Below are 16,969 nucleotides of genomic sequence, written 5' to 3' on the forward strand. Positions count from 1 at the left end.
AGTACATGCTGAGGGGAAGCATTTGAAAGGAAACTCTGATTAGAGCGGTATATTTATGTATAGTTCCATGGAAGTCTTGACCTAACATTACATTAATAATACATTTCACATGTGGTGGAGATGTTGAGTCGCAGAGAAGCACAACAAAAACCTACTAAATGCGTAAGCTTTCTGCCAGAAGCCCCTCTTTTGCAAGAGACAACACACGCGCTCACACACACACACACACACACACACACACACACACACACACACATAGACATTCACGCGAATGCAGCTCACGCACATGCACACATGACCATTATCTCTGGCTGCCGGGGCCAGACTACGAGCAACTGCATGTGACGGGAAAAACAATCTGGGTGATAGGGGTAAGGAATAGGCCGAGGTGGGAAGGGGGGGGAAGGGTATAGGTGGGGGATGGTAAAATGCTGTTTGTGGGGACATAAAGAGCAAGGTGAAGAGGGGGTTGGACAGCTAGGTGCAGTCACGTAGTTAGACTACCCTCTCTTCACCTTGCTCTTTACGTCCCCACAAACAGCACTTTACTGTCCCCATTAGTACCTTGCTCTCCCTCCCCCTCCCCAACACAGGCTCCTCCTTACCCACACTATCCACACTGCTTCTCCCATCATACACATTCACTTGCAGTTTCACCTGGCAGCCAGACACAGTGGCCATGCGCGTGTGAGCTGCATTTGCGTGATGTGTGTGTGTACGTTGTCTATTTTAGAAGAAAGCCTTCTGGATGAAAACATGTGTTTAGTAGTCTTTTTGCTGTGTCTGTCTGCGACTCAACATCTCCGCTACAAGGTGAGTAGTAATCTATCCTTTTCGTAATACTGACAATATCCCAGCCTAGATTTCCCATTGTTTATATATATAGTCCCTCAATTGTAGAAGTCAGGCTTAAATGAAATTAGAATGGAGCTCCTGCATGCATAATGTCAAAGATAATGGCATGGAAGTCGTAAATCTACGCCAAAAGGGAAAATAATCCCGCATTAATATTAGACACACTAAACGTAGTAACAAAAAGGATAAAACTTCCTGCACCACCACTGAATCACAGCAAAGCAAGACATCATGCTGCAGAGAGGCTCTGTCTAAGTCAATAATTTACCACCAGCTTAAAAAATTTTGTAATCTTTACGCTATTTCAAAACTGTTATTTAAATTGGGTTCATTCTGCATGGAACTATTTCTCCCACTCATCAATGGGCACTACGCATTCGGTAAGTTATTTCCGTGTACACATGGTGGTCCAGCCCTGAAAAAATCTCTACTCCAGTGATAAAGGAAGAAAATTCAAATCTAATCATCGAAACGAGCAACTCACTTTAAGATTACGAGCTAATCGCTGAAAGCTATAGCTGTGATTGTACAGACACAAACTTTAACTTGATTTTGCATGAAGCTCATGACTCGAAATCGTCAAATTGCTCATACCAAGGAATCAAATTTATATCGTTCTCATCATACTCGCAAATTCAGAAAAGCACAAACAGGTTTGAAGTGTTTTTCAGGTGAAGGAAGGCTAGTACTGATGGTACCTAGTCCGCGTTGACATAAAAAGAGAGAGAAATGCAGACGTCACCCACGAGAACTGACTAAAATGAACCCCACGATTCGAAACGAAAAACACTCCCGAACGGTTAATGAAATAAATGCAGCAGTTTCCAAACCAAAACGAGTATCTATCCTGAGTAACCGAAACACAAAGATATAGGAAAACCTGTTCTGAAGAACCCTGTGCTTACCACACCAGCCGGTGGCTGTTGCTCTGGGGACCCACTGTTTTTGCTAAAGTGGGAGGGCGGGTGGTGGATAGCCAATGGTTCTTAGTGATGGAAGAGCGGAAAGCGCTCTGATTCACAGAGACTCGAAGTTTGTCATCTATTCGAAAAGGACATGCAACTGCAGATTCTGCGAAGACAAGTCTTTCCTTTGATTTAAGAAGGGAGTCGGAGGGGGGGGGGGGGAGTTCTCATTGCAAATGTTTCGGAGAGGAATCAACGGGAACACTCTGACTCGAAAATAAGAACTTTACTAGACCTCTTCGGAGGAGAGAGCACTTGCGCGCGAAAGGCATAAGTCCCGAGTTCGAGTCTCGGTCCCTCACACAGTTTTAATCTGCCAGGAAGTTTCTCTTAGGAGAAGCTTAGCAAGGTTGACAGTACACTACCAGACAACACAAGAGAGAGTTTATTTGCCTCAGCGACAGCTTCGAACACATGCATCACACCATATGTAGGCTTGTTCTGTTCACAACGTACTACAACACACAGAGAACCTTCTGTACAGCACACACCTGAAAATGCCACACAGCTATCTACAAAAAAATGAAAGTGAAATTAGACAGCTACCATTCATGGTTTTAAATTTGTATGAAAAGAACATTTATGCACTGGGTGGTGTGCTGATGTGCTGTTTTCACTGAAACGGTATAACCAAAGACGTCCAATTCCAGTCCACAAATAGATTCCTATAATCACTGTAACATGTATTTATTTTAGAAATTCATTTTTTAAATGTGTTAATGCCCATTGACATAAAAAGCAGTAAACTGGAATGTCAATGACATTTTTCTGAAGCTTCTAGTACAAATATTCTACGATCAACAGTTGTATGAAAATTGTAAACACACAAGGAGAATAAGTGATTAAGTAAATATTAGGATTCTGAAGAAGAAAGGGCTTTGGCCTTCAGATGTTGTGTGCAAAACGCCTATGAACAGCTTCAATACAGGAGTCTCCAATCACCTGTGTAAAGACTGTTGCACCCGTTCCAACATGGCAACAGACAGCAGTAATACGCCGTTTCATCTAATCTGGTATAGCTGATCTATTCCCCTATAAACGTTATCAAAGGGAATGAAATATAGTAGATGGGTCGGCCAACGTACAAAGCCTCTTCATCCTATTCAACGATTTGGTAACAATCAGTGTAGACAAGCTGTACTACTTCCAGATTTGTTCAGAACTTGACAAAGTATCTGTCTCGGTAAATTAGTAACCTTCTGTTAGTAAATTTAATCGCCCATGATACATCGAATTCATATGTAGCACCAAGTATATACTTTTACAATTGATAATAGAAATGAAGATCGAGGGTAAAAGAAGAAGAGAGTGAAGAGGAATATCTTGGTTAGATAACATTTACATCTACATGATTGTTCGTTAGCTCACAATTAAGTGCATGGCAGAAGGTTCATCGAACCGCCGTCAGTCTATTTCCCTGCCGTTCAACTCCCAATCAGCGTGAGATAAGAAACGAACTCTCAAATATTTCTGCGCGATTCTGATTTCTCTTATTTTATTATGATTACCATTTCTGCCTATATAGGTGGCCTCCACAAAAATATTTGCATACTCTGAGGGGAAACTTGGTGATCGGAATTTCATGATTGTCATCCCAATTCACGTACGATATCTGTGGAACTCTCTCCCACATTTCGCGATAATACAACACAAGCTGCCCTTCTTTGAACTCCGTCAATCACATATGATGCGGATCCCACACTGCACAACAGTATTTCAGCAAAGAGCGGACAACCTTAGTGTAAATAGTCTCTTTAGCAGTCCTGTTGCATTTTCTAAGTATTCCGCCAGTAAATCACAATGTTTGGTTTGCTTCCCCTACAACATTATATATGTGACCGTTCTAATTTACGTTTCTTGTAATTGTAATCCCCACGTATACAGTTGTATTTACAGTCTTTACATTAGTGTTATTTATCGTGTAACCGATTTCTTTTAACACTCATGAGGACGACTTCACACTTTTCTTTATTAATTGCCAGTTTTCGCACCAAACAGATATGTTAACTAAATCATTTTGCAATTGATTTTGATCATCTGATGACTTCATTCGAAGTAAATGAATGCATCTGCTGAAAACGATCTAAGAAGGCTGCACAGAATGCCTCCTAAATCTTTTATGTAGTTCAAGAAGAGCGGAGGACCTATAACACTTCCCTGTGGAACGTCAGATATTATTTTTGTTTGAATCGATGACTTTCCGCCATTTAGTACGAACTGTGACCTTTCTGACAGGAAGTCACGAATCCAGTGCACAGCTGAGACGATACTTCATAGGCACGCCATTTGATTACAAATCGCATGTAAGGAACGATGTCCGTATTGGCTGCTTGTTAGTGAATTGCTTTCTTCGAGGTAATTTATGATTTTCGAACACAATTTATGTTCTAAGATCCTACTGCAAATCGACGTTAGTGATATAGGTCTATAATTCAGGGGGCTACTCCCATTTACTTTCTTGGCTATTGGTGTGATTTGTGCAGCATTTCAGTCTTTGGGCACGGATCTTTCGACGAGCGAGCGGTTGCATATTATTACTAAGTATGGAGGTATTGTATCAGCATGTTCTGAAAGGAACCTTACAAGTGTACAATCTTGACTTGAAACTATACCTTTGTTAAGTAATTTAAGCTGCTTCAGTACCCCGAGGATATCTACTTCTGAGTTACTCATGTTGGCATTTGCTATTGATTCAAATTCTGGAATATTTACTTCGTCTGCTTTGCTGAAGGTGTTCTGGAGAATTCTGTTCAGTAACTCTCCTTTAGTGGAACTTTCATCAGTAACATCACCACTGTTATCGCGTAGTGAAGTTATTGATTGCGTCTGAAAGCTGTCGTACTTTAGTGACGACCAGAGTCTCCTTCGGTTATCTGCCAGATTTTGAGGCCGAATTTCGTTATCAAAACTATTAAAAGCATCTCGTATTGAAGGTGGTGCTAAAGCAGAGGACAGGGTTACCAAGTACAAATCAACTTCTTCATACTGCGTTCGATAGAATAGAGATACACTGTGTAGTCTCCAACGTTCATTAGTGGATAGGCAGAAGAAGAAGAATAAGAATAATAATAATAAGAAGAAGATGTAGCCCGGGGTCATATGTGGTGTAGTTGTGTGCACATAATTCGGAAGTCTTGTTACTCTAGTGTGTCGCAATCGTTTCTGCTTTTCATTTTTGCAGATGATTGGGACCAGCCAAAGTCCTATTTAGTCTATTACCTTCTATTGAAGCGTCTCCTTCATTTTCACATTCAGTTTCATATTATTTGTGTATAATTTCCAGACTCCCACGTCTCCATATTAAAGCACGTGATCTTATTATGTATATCCGTGAATAATTTGCAGTCTATGATAGAACGATATTGTCCATTTAGCAGCAGTCTTTACGTAATATTATAATCCCAAAGCTTTCTCTTAATAACATTAGCTTAAGCGTTTAATACTGATTCTGTTCATAACATTTGAATTAAAGACAAATAAAACACTGTAAAGTAAAAAAAAATGCCAATTTTATTAAGAAAATAAGAAAGAGCACTGGTGTTTCCTGGTGTGCTGCAGCAGAGGTACTTCTGGTACTGCTGAGATCATTACATAGCGGTCCATCCCCGGTAGCTGAGTGATCAGCGCGACAGACTGTCAGTACTAAGGGCCCGGGTCGGAGATTTCCTCCGCTGAGGGACTGGGTGTTGTGTTGTCCTAATCATCATCATTTCATCCCCATCAACGCTCAAGTCGACGAAGTGGCGTCAAATCGAAAGACTTGCACCAGGCGAGCGGTCTACCCGACGGGAGGCCCTCGTCACACGCCATTAAATTATTAATTACATAGCGGCAGTCTGGATTGCCTCGTGGCTCGTTGTTAGTGATGTTCGTACTTGAGAGCTATAATTTTTTTAGCTAAGTGTATCATTATGTTCAGCGAGTAATAACACGAAGAAAACGGTAGCTTACTGAAACCTGTAGCTTCAGAGGCTTCAGCAGTCAGGTAAACTTCTGAAAGTTCTGCAGACATGGCACCCGAGCTGAAGGTTCACCTGCTTTGCAGACTGCCTATGTCAATTATGGAAGGTCGTGTTGCTCCTTCGAAGACCAGATAATAAGAGTGGCGAGGCTCCGCTTCGGAGGTGTATCAATGTGCGTGAAGGCGAAAACAACGACTTGGTTTTATCTGAAATTGCCATCTTTCCAGTAATTTGTAACTTATTAATGCTATTTATGTTCTACTTGTACAGATCAAGGAAAACTACTCCTTTATCTGCGAAAAATCATTGTATTACTAATTATCTCCTGGTCACCCTTGAAGCAAAAATAACATTAATATCCAAATTCCTGTATTGAATTATGAAATATGACTTTGATATCAGCATACGTTGAGGTTGTAGCATCACACAAGCACATCTCAATCGATATCATGTCTCATGTGGTCAGCAGTACAGGGATTATTAGGTGACTGGGGTCGAGCAGTTCTTTTATGAAGTATATGTGAGTAGCTCCCAGTGCCTGTTAGACTTTGGAGCATCAAGATTCCATGACCTTGCTGCGATAAAATGGACATATGTTCTGCTCTTACCCTCACACCGACAGACAGTTCAATATCTTTAATGAAAGACAATTTACAATAGCACTACATACTGTACATATAAAACACTTCTATTTCATTGGAACATAGCCTGTTTCGACCTTTTTGGTCATTACTGACTGTAGAGTATAGGATAGTTATATTAGAAACGACAAAGGCAACTATCATTGTCAAATAATTTGAATTAGTGAGCCATGGCAGTATTAAAGGGCACAATGTCCACTATCACAGCACACTGTTTCTGATTATTTGAAAATGACATTTGGTCACATTCGTGATTACATAGAACGCACTTGACGGTTTGTAATGGAACTGCTCTTTACTTTGTATTTGATTGTTACTGAGAAGTTTCTATGCGATTGTGCTCCAACGAAATAAAGGATATTATTCCTACACCCTGAAAGCCTTGCAGTACCATTTTAAGCCTCAAGTTGTGAGTTCATAAGAGTATAAGACTGCGGTTTTCAATTCCCTGAAACATGTCCCTTCATAAGGAATCTGTCCCACGCTTGAATAAACGCAGTCTAAGGTCATTTTTGAATTATGTGGTGCCAAGAACTTTCTCAGTGTGCAGCAGAATAACAAAAATGGGGTTCAAGAAAAGAAAATTCAGTACATAACGGAAAACATAATCCTTACAACGGGTGTGATGCAATTAATGTATATCTTCATTAATTACTCTTTATACATGTAATTTGTTCGGTGTCACTACCTCTGCCCTCTGTATCCTATAACATCTAGTGCACGGAAAAGATATGACTAGAATTATATCTCTAACTCTCGTTCTCTGCAAGCACGTGTCTTGAATTTCCACAGTGATATGAACTCACATGCATAGCTGAAAATTTCATTTACAATAAAAATACCAATACTGCTGATGGCATGTTATTTTTTTTTTTCTTTGTTGTATTTCAATTCCCCATTGGGGCGGGCTGGCAGCAGCATATGCGCTGCTCTTCAGCCAAAAGACATAGAACAAACAATAGAAGATATTTAAAAAGAACAAAGGAGAGAATTTGGTGAACATAGATATAAAAAAGTGGGAACATCATGGAAGGAAATAGACAAAAAACGGGGTGACCGAAAAAGGGGATAAAAAAAACTGTTAAAACTGTTTAAAAGTAGCACACACAAAAAGCCACACACTGCGACAATTAAAAGAACACAAGGCACAGTATGACTGGAGCATAAAAGGTATCGACGGATGGTGTAGCACATAACAAACACTGACGGCGAACCTCAAGGCAGTACACAATTAAAATCACACCTCTCGACAGCACTAAACACAACACTGATGTGGCACACTGACAATGATCAAAACAGAGGATCTGCCAGGCGCAAGGAGATGAGGCTGGAAGAAGGGAGGGGAAGAGATGGGGGAGGTAAGCGGGGGGCGCACTGAAGAGGATCGGGTAGGGAGGGATGTGGGAAGGAAAGAGGCAAGTATGGGGTGCAGGGTCAAAGGGGTGGGGGGGGGGAAGGAGGAAAATCCGCTCTGGGAGAAGGAGGGAAGAGGAAAAAAGGGGGCCCTGGGGAGGGGGGGGAACAAGGCCAGGTTATAGTTGGAAGGAAGATCGTCATCCAGGAGGGGGAGGCGTTGGAAATTGCCCTGATGAAGGAGACGGAGGGTGTGGAGGTGGAGAGAGGGAGGGATACAGCGATAGAGGCGCGGCAACGGGCGGGGGGTGGAGAGGAAGAAGGAAACCAGAGGGTGGGCTGGGATCAAGCCTGCAGACAATGTAAAAGATGCGGAGATGTTGGAGGAACAGGAGGAGGTGGGGGAAGGGGATCAGTTCATACAGGAGCCGTGTGAGGGAAGGAAGGCAGATACGGAAGGCAAGGCGGAGCGCATGGCATTCAAGGATTTGGAGGGCCTTGTAAAAGCAGGTGGGGGCGGAGATCCAGGCAACGCTGGCATAACAGAGGATAGGACAGATGAGGTAGAAGATGGTAGATGGACGGATGAGGTAGAAGATGGTAGAAGGATGCTAACCCCATGTCCGGCCAGACAGGAGTTTCGGAAGGCGGAGGTGAGAATGGGCTTTCTGCTGGACGGTCTGGAGATGAGGGGTCCAGGTGAGGTGTCGGTCGAGGGTGAGGCCAAGGTATTTTAGGGTGGGGATGAGCTGGATGGGACGACCATAAAGGGTGAGGTAGAAATCATGGAGGCGAAAGGAGCGAGTGGTGCGGCCTATGATGATTGCCTGGGTTTTGGAGGGGTTGATACGGAGGAACCACTGGTTACACCAAGTGGTGAACTGGTTAAGGTGGGTTTGGAGGGTACGTTGAGACCGTTGAAGGGTAGGATAGTGAGCCAGGAAGGCGGTGTCATCAGCATACTGGAGAAGGTGGACTGGTGGGGGTGGCTTGGGCATATCAGCTGTGTACAAGAGGTAAAGAAGAGGTGAGAGGACAGAACCCTGGGGGATGCCAGCCATGGGATAAAAGATATGGGAGTTGGTGTTGTGGAGGGTGACATAGGAAGGACGGTGCGAGAGGAAGGAAGCGACCAGACGGACAAAATTGATAGGCAGGGCGTAGGTTTGGAGTTCAAAGAGGAGACCGGGATGCCATACACGGTCATAGGCATTTTGGAGGTCAAGGGAAACAAAAATGGCGGAGCGATGGGAGTTGAGCTCGAGGGACAGAAGGTGAACAAGGTTGAGGAGCTGGTCTTCAGTAGAGAAGGAGGGGTGGAAGCCACACTGGGTAAGGGGGAGGAGGTGGTGTTGAGCAAGGTGCTGATTGATACGGTGGGAGAGGATGGATTCAAGGACCTTACTGAAGACGGAGGTGAGGCAGATGGGACGATAGGAAGAGGTGGCAGAAGGGGATTTGTTGGGATTGAGGAATAAGAGGACGTGGGAGGTCTTCCACAGGTCAGGGTAGAAGCCAGTAGAGAGGATGACATTATAGAGATGGGCGAGGACAGTCAGGAAGGAATAGGAGCTTTCTCGAAGGTGACTGTAGGTGACACAGTCGTGACCAGGGGCCGTGTTGCGTTTGGACTGGAGGATAAGTTTAATGTCTTGTGCTGTGATGGGAGTGTTTATGTTGGAGGGGGGTAACTGCCCCAAGTACTGGAGACTAGGAGCAAGTGGAGCGACTGAGGTATCGGAACGTTCCATGACGGTGGGGAAAAGAGAATAATCAAAGTGGGGATCATCAGGGATGGAGAAGACCTTGGAAAAGTGAGAAGCGAAGTGGTTGGCCTTGCTGAGGTTGTCAGGAAGGGGGCGATCGTTATGGAGAAGGGGGTGGCATGTTATTCCCTCTCGGCTTTAAATGTAGTTAAAGTGAATGTAGTACGTTCGAGAATGTAGTTCATAAATGGACGCATGCAGAGATATGGAACAGGTGATATGTTAATTTAAATAAACAATGCACTACCAAATTATTGGAAGACGTCATATATACTTCTCAGTAAATGATTAAAACGTCTCATGTTTCATACAGGGTGTTCGGAAATTCCCGTTACAAACTTATAGGATTTGTAGAGGGGAGTGACTAGATAATATTTTAAACAGAAACTTATGTCTGGAAATGCACCTTTTCTGTTCTATGACGGTTTCAGTTCAGATGTGCAACGCGTCAACATCTGCTGAGGGAAACAGAAAAGTCTTAGAGTCGCTTGTCATGGTATGATATATGGGGTAGACAGAATGACGGGGTACAGGGTCTGTAAGAACCGTGGTGGTTGCCACATCAATCCGCTGTTGTAATACATCAGTACTATTCTGCACATACACTGTGATGGGTTCTTTTTTGTTTTGGAATAATACAAACACGTAATGTTTAAGTGTTAATAGAAACAAATTTGCTTCAGTGCTAAATGGATGTTTCGTTACCTAATAATTACACGGCATTACACCTAATTCAGTTCCTCAACCTGTATTCCATTAGTTAAACGTCTTGGCATGGGTTCCTACCCAAATAATTATAACCGCGTGGGGTAGCGCCATGATTAGCACACTAGAATCACAGTCGGGAGGACAACGGTTCAAACTCGCTCGCGTTCATCCAGCCTGATTTAGGCTTTTCGTGATTTCCCCAACTCGCTTAAGGCAAATGCCTGGATTGTTCTTTCGAAAGGACGCAGTCACTTTCCATCTCCATACTTCCATAATCCGAGCTTGTGCTCCGTCTCTAATGACCTCGTTGCCGATGGGATGTTTAATGCTAATCTCCTCCTTCTCGTTCTCTGCCTCAAAATATTACGTACTTGCTCCCCTCTACAAGTCCTAGAAGTTAGTAACAGAAAATTCCGAACACCATGTATATAAATGCCACTCAGCAGACCATCTGAAATGACGGACAAAAATCATTATGCAGGGTGGTCCACTGATCGTGATCGGGCCAAATATCTCACGAACTAAGCGTCAAACGAAAAAACTACAAAGAACGAAACTTGTCTAGCTTGAAGGGGGAAACCAGATGGCGCTATGATTGGCCCGCTAGATGGCCCTGCCATAGGTCAAGCGGATATCAACTGCGATTTTTTAAATAGGAACCCCCATTGTATTACATATTGGTGTAGTACGTAAAGAAATATGAGTGTTTTAGTTGGACCACTTTTTTCGCTTTGCGATAGTTGGCACTGTAATAGTCACAAACATATGGCTCACAATTTTAGACGAACAGTTGGTAACAGGTAGCTTTTTTAAACTAAAATACAGAAAGTAGCTACGTTTGAACATTTTATTTCGGTTGTTCTAATGTGATACATGCACCTTTGTGAACTTATCATTTCTGAGAACGCATGCTGTTACAGCGTGATTACCTGTAAATACCACATTAATGCAATAAATGCTCAAAATGATGTCCGTCAACCTCAATGCATTTGGCAATACGTGAAACGACATTTCTCTCAACAGCGAGTAGTTGTCCTTGCGTAATGTTCTCACATGCATTGACAATGCGCTGACGCATGTTGTCAGGCGTTGTCGGTGGATCACGATACCAAATACCCTTCAACTTTCCCCACAGACAGAAATCCGGGGACGTCAGATCCGGGTGAACATGCGGGTCATGGTATGGTGATTCGACGACGAATCCACCTGTCATGAAATATGCTATTCAATACCGCTTCAACCGCACGCTAGCTATGTGCCGGACATCCATCATGTTGGAAGTACATCGTCATTCTGTCATGCAGTGGAACATCTTGTGGTATCATAGGTAGAACATTACGTAGGAAATCAGCATAGATTGCCATCGATAAAATGGGGGCCAGTTATCCTTCCTCCCATAATGCCGCGCCATACATTTACCCGCCAAGGTCGCTGACGTTCCACTTGTCGCAGCCATCGTGGATTTTTCCTTGCCCAATAGTGCATATTATGCTATTTCCTTAAATAACGTAACTATCCTGCGAACGGTCCGGGCACTTGGATGATATCGTCTAGGATACCGAGCGGCATACATAGCACACGCCCGTTGGGCATTTTGATCACAACAGCCATACATCAACACCATATCGACCTTTTCCGAAATTGGTAAACGGTCCATTTTAACATGGGTAATGTATCACGAAACAAATACCGTCCGCACTGGCGGAATGTTACGTGATACCAAGTACTTATACGTTTGTGACTGCTACAGCGCCATCTATCACAAAGCGAAAAAAGTAGTCCAACTAAAACATTCATATTTCTTTACGTACTACACGAATATGTGATAAAAAATGGGGGTTCCTATTTAAAAAAAGGCAGTTGATATCCGTTTGACCTATGGCAGCGCCTTCTAGCGGGCCAACAATAGCGCCATCTGGTTTCCCCCTTCAAGGTAGACGAGTTTAGTTCTTTGTAGTTTTTTCGTTTGATGCTTATTTCGTGAGATATTTGGTCCGATCACTATCAATGGGCACACTGTATATTCGTATTAATCCCGGAATTATTATTATGAGTGGAGGATCAAGGAAATAAGCAACTTGAAAGCTTGGTAGACAGAGTTATTATTGGTTCAAATGGCTCTGAGCACTATGGGGCTTAATTGCTATGGTCATGAGTCCCCTAGAACTTAGAACTACTTAAACCTAACTAACCTAAGGACATAACACACATCCATGCCCGAGGCAGGATTCGAACCTGCGACCGTAGCGGTCGCGCGGTTCCGAACTGTAGCGCCTACAACCGCTCGGCCAACCCGGCCGGCAGTTATAATTGGTGAGCCGTTCCAGGGACGTTCTGCCATCGATATCAGTTGGTCTTGCTGGCTGTTACCTATCGTCGGCTAGTGCAGAGTGTCAGTAACAGTCAGCCTGCCGATGAGGGAGACAACACACGCTCGGCACGGCTGCATCGAGTGGCAGCCAGCGGATGTGCGGTGACACTGACACACAGCCGCTAAGCCGCGCCCTAGTGCCGAACCGCTGGCATCGGCGCCAGGGGCCTGTCGTTACTTGTTCCCCGCTATGCATGTTGTACGGTGTCCAGTTGGGTGGCACGCAGATACCGTCAACGAGTGCAGGCTGTTCACCTGATTTGCTTGTTTGGTGCCGTGTACAATTCACGGTGCCCGGACTGATGCTGTGGAATTACTGGCAATAAATGCAGGCACTCCGTTTGTTATCTTTTGTTGTCATATTAGGTTCACGGTGACCCATTTCATGCAGCGCTTGTCCGGTTTGGTTGGATGGAATAGGGATGAGTAAGTGTTAGCATGGTTCGTAGTTGTGGTTGCTCATGGAAAGATAGCCAATACGCCACTCATAGTCATGGTGATGTCCTGTTCAGCCACCCCTGTCAGAGAGAGAAGTGGCTACAGATTGTTTGAGACGGACAAGTGTCTTCCGACGTGCGGATGAATACACGGCATGGAATGTGCCCAACAGCAGATGACTTTCCGTCCTACGGTGTTCTACCAGAATGTTCTGGCCCCCTCGCAGAGGCGTCAAAGGAAGGAATGAGATGTAGGTAAGAGGGGGTGCGACTATTTTTCCATCGGGTGACACACCCACGGTGCAGAACTGTGGTGAAAAATGTTGCCAATGTGACATCAATAGCCCGCGGTGGCCGAGCGGTTCTAGGCGCTTCAGTCCGGAACCGCGCGTCTGCTACGGTCGCAGTTTCGAATCCTGCCTCGGGCATGGATGCGTGTGATGTCCTTAGTTTAGTTAGGTTTAAGTAGTTCTAAGTTCTAGGGGATTGATGACCTCAGACGTTGAGTCCCATAGTGCTCAGAGCCATTTGCCAATTGTGACACCAATAACCTACCTTACACCTCACATGAACTTCTGAGCCCTTACCTTTTTTTGGGATGTGTTGACACTTTGCTGTCTGAATAGTTGTCGGCCCCGAGGATGTGGGGGTAGGGCGCCACACTCGCGCACCATTGCGATGGGAGACAGATACAGGATTCCGAATAAGTGAACCTCTAATTGTGTTGTACAGTATATTATACGTTTCATATCCATCGTTTTTCCTATATGATGAAGGTGTCACTCATCTGAGCAAAATTCTAAGATGAAACGCACGAATGTTCTACAGGCAGTCTCCTTTGTGGGCTCACTGCATTTCCCTACTATCCTACCAGTGAACCGATGTCTGAAAACTACTTTACCTGTCTAACTACGACAGCATACGACTATCCTTATGTAATCGTTCCGTTTAATACCACTGCACACTGTTGCGACGAGGTATTTGCATGAATGGACTTACTCCAGTTGTAATTTATTGACTTTGAGTCATAGGATTATACGTTTTCTCGTTTTGTGAAGTGCACAGTTTTACGTTTCTGAACTTTTAAACTGAGATGCAAACTTTTGCACTACCTTAAACTTTATGATATCTGACTCAAAGTTTAAGAAAATTTTTTGGGAGAGTACTTCGTTATACAGAATGTTTCAATGTTTTTGCATCAAACGTCTAGGGATGATAAACGACGTTATAGAAAGTAACTTGAAAGAGTCCCATAAGTAATGATAATTAAGTCCCGATAATTCCAAGATATGCAAAATGTATGATTTTAATGCCACAGAAAACAATCTAGAAGTGCTATTTGACATGTACAGGAAAATGGAAATAGTTATACACACATATTTTTCATAAATTCAGCTCAACGGGAAGCAATGTGCCTGCATATACTTGCATACCGCATCGTGAGTATTGACTCGTAAATAGAGTGAAACACGTTGAACATACCTTATTCTTCTGCATATAGTGTCGTCCAACTGTGCTATGAAGATGTTTTCTCGACTTTGTGCCACTAACTTGTTCCTTTAGGATGATTAAATCTTCTAACTGAACAGCTAAATCCTGATTCTTATTCCCATGCACCACCATAACGGAGCCAAGATTACGTCGCGTAATGTGTGACAAACTGCGATCACCAACACAGCACTTTATCAGCAATGGAAACTAATATTATGCAATGAGGAACTACTTATTATTATTTCTCAGTTTCAGCGTAACAAGTGAGCCCCAGCATTAAATAACGAAGAATGACCTGGTATCTTTAAGATAATCCTGAAAGAATTAGCGCAATAAACATTTGTGTTGTCTCAGCACATAAAGAAACAGACTTACAAACAGCATAGGCACTCAAAATTCCAATTATAAGATTCATATTGAGTTTACAACATGACTAAGAGGAAAGATGGTTCGCGGTGCTATAATCAGCTGCCATTCAAACCTATTGGTATCTAATTTACGACGCACAAGCACACCACCTCATGTCTGCTAGCGGAGTAATCGCAGCTAAGAAATGCACGTCTAACCTCGCCATCCTGACTGAGGTTCAGCACGGTAAATAAATTGAATTGGTATCATCTAATTCGTTACTCATTGTAGTATTTGCACAACAGCAGGGATCTCCACCAGACGAAGGCAGTTTTCTCGTCAACATCAGAAAGTAGCACAGAGTAGGCTAGCCATCCGAAATCAGGAACCAGAATGGAGTATCCCTTTTCGGACGAGCACAATTTCATGGTCTGACAACAACGAACGAATCATATTGGTCAGAAGCCAAACTTCGAACATTTTTCGTCGTGCCCCTTTCTCAGACATAAATTATTTTGTCCGTCACTGTGTTTTTCTTTCCTCCCTCAGCACTTCTCGTACTTGGTACAAAAATGGCCTACAGTATCTATTTTCTTCTGTTTAGTTATTGCAACTACCAGGTAAAATAATGATAATTATTTGAGCAACACGAAAGATAAACATTTTTTAAAATTATGGTACATTTGTATTATACAGAGGTGGAGAAAGTTAACAATATTACAACTAGTTTATAAATAACGACGGCGACTTGTACAGTTATTGCAACTGAGTAAATATGTGTATTTTACTACGTTCATATTTCTTTACAAATTCGTTCACAAACCAGTTTGTTGGATAACGTTCAACTGTTTCCATCTTTATTGATTTTAATTATTTAGAACGTTTTTAATATCTGAAAGATCACGACGTACAAATTCGGAAATTTTATGGGATTTGCACATTTATTGTGATGTGTGTGCCTTAATTGGAAGCAGATCAAGTCTTGGTTGGATCTCTGGAACAGCAGCTCGCAGATCCCCTTTCAGCGGCATTCGTTTTGATGAATGCTAATGTGGAAAATATTGACTCACCCAAGTAAGCTTTGTACCTTTTCTGGATAAAAACGTTTATCTGATAGGAACTGAATCTTGAATGGTTTCCTATCTTCAACGTCGTGTGTCTGTGTTGCCGACTTGATTAAATGAGTCGCTGAACTATCTGAAACTGTACAATCGAACACCTCTGTCACAGTTAACTGTAACCACATTAATTAGAAAACGTAGATGTGTAAGCTAAAGAAACTGCCGTGTTAAATTTCACCGTGCAGTTCACTGGCCGTGGTACAGAGTGTGACATCACAACGCGTGACTTGGAATTCCAGCATACAAGCTAACAGAATGAAAATGCTGCATAAAATTACCAATCTAAGTTTGAAATAATAAATAACCAAAATGATTCAGTAAAAATAACCTGTGACTTTACATGCGCAAAGTGATTAAAGAAAATTGCAAACATTACCCAATAAACAAGCAAATATAACACTGCACCCTAAGAGTAAGAGTGTCTACATAAGAAATGTAATTCAAAACTGTATTTTATCTAAAGTGAACCTGATGGTAGTTCGAAATGCTAATATTTACTGTGAACGATCTTATTGTCTTCAATGTAATGTAACTGGCACAAAAATTTTTCATGGCTGACCTGTGGCAACGGAAACTCGGTCCTCTTAAAGCGACGAACATTGAAAACCCAGGGCAGCAGCTAAGTAGCTAAAGGAAAGAAAACCTTGCGTAGTGCAATGCAAGGACGTGTAGCTATCCTAAGCAGATCATGCTTCAATCACTGTGTTCCGCTAATTGCGACAGAGAGACTCAAATAATCAGAAAATAGAGATTTGTGAGGAGATTATGGTAGAATTTAAACTTGTTGAATGACCGAAAAGAGACTAACGTTTTTTAAAAGAACGATATTGTGAATACTGAAACTCATTGGTTAGCTATTGCAACCATCTATACAAGGATAATATGTTATTAAAAATATGACTCAGTCATGAAATTAAGTTTTGAAATTGTAAAGGCGTATTAAATGTACAG

The sequence above is a fragment of the Schistocerca piceifrons genome, chromosome 2, assembly GCF_021461385.2.
Source record: "Schistocerca piceifrons isolate TAMUIC-IGC-003096 chromosome 2, iqSchPice1.1, whole genome shotgun sequence".
Classification (NCBI taxonomy): Eukaryota; Metazoa; Arthropoda; class Insecta; order Orthoptera; family Acrididae; genus Schistocerca; species Schistocerca piceifrons.